Source organism: Rhamphochromis longiceps, linkage group LG13, assembly GCF_057381845.1.
Source record: "Rhamphochromis longiceps isolate RC_006_pf linkage group LG13, R_longiceps_female_GT1.1, whole genome shotgun sequence".
Lineage (NCBI taxonomy): Eukaryota > Metazoa > Chordata > Actinopteri > Cichliformes > Cichlidae > Rhamphochromis > Rhamphochromis longiceps.
Window position 1 is genome coordinate 35,893,392 of NC_140569.1, and position 5,000 is coordinate 35,898,391.

Here is a 5,000-nt window from a genome sequence, read left to right on the forward strand (position 1 = left end):
GTCCTGTATTGTTATTTTTCGTCACTACCTCCCCGAGTCGGGAGTGGGTAATTTGCGCGCCTGCTGCCTTCCTTGGATGTGGTAGCCGTTTCTCAGGCTCCCTCTCCGGAATCGAACCCTGATTCCCCGTTACCCGTGGTCACCATGGTAGGCACATAAAGTACCATCGAAAGTTGATAGGGCAGACATTCGAATGAGACGTCGCCGCCACGGAGGGCCAGCGATCGGCTCGAGGTTATCTAGAGTCACCAAAGCGGCCGGGGCGCCCCCGAGAGGACGCCCCGCATGGGTTTTGGGTCTGATAAATGCACGCATACCCGGAGGGTCAGCGCTCGTTTGCATGTATTAGCTCTAGAATTGCCACAGTTATCCAAGTAACGGATGAGCGATCAAAGGAACCATAACTGATTTAATGAGCCATTCGCAGTTTCACTGTACCGGCCGCGTGTACTTAGACCTGCATGGCTTAATCTTTGAGACAAGCATATGCTACTGGCAGGATCAACCAGGTAGCCCCTCAGGCGGCGGCAGCGGCGCGCACGCACGCGCTCGCTCGCTCGCTCGCTCGGGGCTACTGAACCCTGTCGACCAGGGCGAGGCTTTCCGGACGCACGTGTGGACCGGGGCGAGGGTTCGAGAAACCGTGTTTGCCGGACGGGGCCCCGTCGCCCTCGCGGGGTGGGCAAACTCTGGGTTTGCCTACCCACTCTGCGACGAGGCCCGCCGTGGTATGACCACCGGGACGGACCGGGCGTCTCGGTCTCGCTACCGAGCGATCGCGTCTGGCGGGGGGGGGAAGCGCGGGGAGGACAGGGCGGGGTCCGAGAACCACCACCCCCTTCGACCTTCGCGCTGTAACCCCCGGCCAGCGCTAGAGGCGAGCCTGCGGGCCGGAGGAGCTGACCGCCCGAAGGCGCCGGCGAAAGTGCCGGGCCCGGCGGCAGCCCTCTGATGGCAGGCCACGTTTGCCAGTCGATCGGGGTGGGAGGGAAGGCTGGCAGGCAGGTGGGCCGGAAGAGGAGGCTGCTGTGGCAGCAACTCGCTCTCTCGCGCCGTCCCAGTGCCGTCCGAGCGTTGCCGAGGGTGTCTGCTGACTTGCGCATCTTCAGACACCCGTCTCCCATAAATGACGGAGGGCACCTTTGCTACTCATTACCCTTAGACTGCTCAACTGGAGAGGGGAGAAAAAAAGGCCCTGGCCGAGGTGGTGAGTCGGCCTCCTCTCTCCCTCACGGTTGAAAAAGATGTGCTCCTGGCGCACTGGCCCTGCTGAAAATCTCTCTCCATTTGGCCGAGGCAGAGAGTCGGCCTCCTCTCTCCCTTACGGTCGAAAAAGATGTGCTGCTGTCGAACTGGCCATTACATCCTCACCTGATCTAGTCCCCCATTAGATCCCCCCCCCCCCGCAGTTACCCCGTACCACATATCTAGCACGGACCTTGACCTCCAGCAGGCCCCGGGGACCCACATTACCCCCCCCCCCCTTCCCCCTGCAGTTACCCTGTACCACATGTCTAGCATGGACCTTGACTTCCAGCAGGCCCTGGGGACCCACATACTCCCCTGCTCTACTCCCCCACTAGCTTTCCTTTCTTGCAGTTATGATCCAGCGCATATCCAGCATGGACCTTGACTTCCAGCAGGCCCCGGGGACCCAAATTACCCCCCCCCCCCCCCTGCAGTTACCCTGTACCACATATCTAGCATGGACCTTGACTTCCAGCAGGCCCCGTGGACCCACATTACCCCCCCCCCCCCCCTGCAGTTACCCTGTGCCACATATCTAGCATGGACCTGGACCTCCAGCAGGCCCTGGGGACCCACATACTCCCCTGCTCTACTCCCCCACTAGCTTTCCTTTCTTGCAGTTATGATCCAGCGCATATCCAGCATGGACCTTGACTTCCAGCAGGCCCCGGGGACCCAAATTACCCCCCCCCCCCCCTGCAGTTACCCTGTACCACATATCTAGCATGGACCTTGACTTCCAGCAGGCCCCGTGGACCCACATTACCCCCCCCCCCCCCCCCCCTGCAGTTACCCTGTGCCACATATCTAGCATGGACCTGGACCTCCAGCAGGCCCTGGGGACCCACATACTCCCCTGCTCTACTCCCCCACTAGCTTTCCTTTCTTGCAGTTATGATCCAGCGCATATCCAGCATGGACCTTGACCTCCAGCAGGCCCCGTGAACCCACATTACCCCCCCCCCCCCCTCCTGCAGTTACCCTGTACCACGTATCTAGCATGGACCTGGACCTCCAGCAGGCCCCGGGGACCCACACTTAAGCCCCCTCCCACTAACAAAGCAGAACACCACTGGCAAAATCCTCGTGCCCCTGGTACTCCAGAAAGCACATTGAAATGTGCCCCTGGTACACTGCGCAGAAGAACTGCCACACACACACACACACACACGCACGCACGCACGCACGCACGCACGCACTGCTTGTGCCTATGGTACGACAACTTTTCTCGTGCCTATGGTACGACAACTTTTCTCGTGCCTATGGTACAACAATTTTTCTCGTGCCTATGGTACAACAACTTTTTGCCGTGCCCCTGGTACACCGCTCAGTAGCACTTTGCCACACAAACTCTCCTCGTGCCTATGGTACGACAACTTTTCTCGGGCCTATGGTACAACAACTTTCCTCCGTGCCCCTGGTACGACAGCTTTTCTCGTGCCTATGGTACAACAACTTTTCTCGTGCCTATGGTACAACAACTTTTCGCCGTGCCCCTGGTACACCGCTCAGTAGCACTTTGCCACACACACACTCCTCGTACCTATGGTACGACAACTTTTCTCGGGCCTATGGTACAACAACTTTCCTCCGTGCCCCTGGTACGACAGCTTTTCTCGTGCCTATGGTACAACAACTTTTCTCGTGCCTATGGTACAACAACTTTTCGCCGTGCCCCTGGTACACCGCTCAGTAGCACTTTGCCACACACACACACCACTCGTGCCTATGGTACGACAACTTTTCTCGTGCCTATGGTACGACAACTTTTCTCGTGCCTATGGTACAACAACCTTTCCCCGTGCCCCTGGTACACTGCGCAGAAACTCTTTGCCACACACACACACCACTCGTGCCTATGGTACGACAACAGGCCCCGGGGACCTACATCGCACCTTGCTCTTGCCTCCCTTACAGCTGAAAAAGGTCCATGCCTGTGCCCTGGCCCTGCTGAAATTCCCTCTGCATTTAGCCGAGGCAGTGAGTCGGCCTCCTGTCTCCCTTTACGGTCGAAAAAGATGTGCTCCTGGGCGCGCTGGCCCTGCTGCTACTCACATCGGGCATGGACCTGGACCTCCAGCAGGCCCCGGGGACCTACATCACACCTTGCTCTTGCCTCCCTTACAGCTGAAAAAGGTCCATGCCTGTGCCCTGGCCCTGCTGAAATTCCCTCTGCATTTAGCCGAGGCAGTGAGTCGGCCTCCTGTCTCCCTTTACGGTCGAAAAAGATGTGCTCCTGGGCGCGCTGGCCCTGCTGCTACTCACATCGGGCATGGACCTGGACCTCCAGCAGGCCCCGGGGACCTACATCACACCTTGCTCTTGCCTCCCTTACAGCTGAAAAAGGTCCATGCTTGTGCCCTGGCCCTGCTGAAATTCCCTCTCCATTTAGCCGAGGCAGAGAGTCGGCCTCCTGTCTCCCTTTACGGTCGAAAAAGATGTGCTCCTGGGCGCGCTGGCCCTGCTGCTACTCACATCGGGCATGGACCTGGACCTCCAGCAGGCCCCGGGGACCTACATCACACCTTGCTCTTCCCTCCCTTGCAGCTGAAAAAGGTCCATGCCTGTGCCCTGGCCCTGCTGAAATTCCCTCTCCATTTAGCCGAGGCAGTGAGTCGGCCTCCTGTCTCCCTTTACGGTCGAAAAAGATGTGCTCCTGGGCGCGCTGGCCCTGCTGCTACTCACATCGGGCATGGACCTGGACCTCCAGCAGGCCCCGGGGACCTACATCACACCTTGCTCTTGCCTCCCTTACAGCTGAAAAGGTCCATGCTTTTGCCCTGGCCCTTCTGAAATTCCCTCTCCATTTAGCCGAGGCAGTGAGTCGGCCTCCTGTCTCCCTTTACGGTCGAAAAAGATGTGCTCCTGGGCGCGCTGGCCCTGCTGCTACTCACATCGGGCATGGACCTGGACCTCCAGCAGGCCCCGGGGACCTACATCACACCTTGCTCTTGCCTCCCTTACAGCTGAAAAGGTCCATGCTTTTGCCCTGGCCCTTCTGAAATTCCCTCTCCATTTAGCCGAGGCAGTGAGTCGGCCTCCTGTCTCCCTTTACGGTCGAAAAAGATGTGCTCCTGGGCGCGCTGGCCCTGCTGCTACTCACATCGGGCATGGACCTGGACCTCCAGCAGGCCCCGGGGACCTACATCACACCTTGCTCTTGCCTCCCTTACAGCTGAAAAAGGTCCATGCTTGTGCCCTGGCCCTGCTGAAATTCCCTCTCCATTTAGCCGAGGCAGAGAGTCGGCCTCCTGTCTCCCTTTACGGTCGAAAAAGATGTGCTCCTGGGCGCGCTGGCCCTGCTGCTACTCACATCGGGCATGGACCTGGACCTCCAGCAGGCCCCGGGGACCTACATCACACCTTGCTCTTCCCTCCCTTGCAGCTGAAAAAGGTCCATGCCTGTGCCCTGGCCCTGCTGAAATTCCCTCTCCATTTAGCCGAGGCAGTGAGTCGGCCTCCTGTCTCCCTTTACGGTCGAAAAAGATGTGCTCCTGGCGCGCTGGCCCTGCTGCTACTCACATCGGGCATGGACCTGGACCTCCAGCAGGCCCCGGGGACCAACATACTCCTCTGCTCTACTCCCCCACTAGCTTTCCTTCTCCCGCAGTTACCCTCCACCACAAATCCAGCATGGCCCTTGCCCTCCAGCAGGCCCCGAGGACCCACATACTCCTCCGCTCTAATCCCCCATGAGCTTTCCTTCTCCTGCAGTTACCCTCCAGCGCATATCCAGCATGGCCCTTGACCTC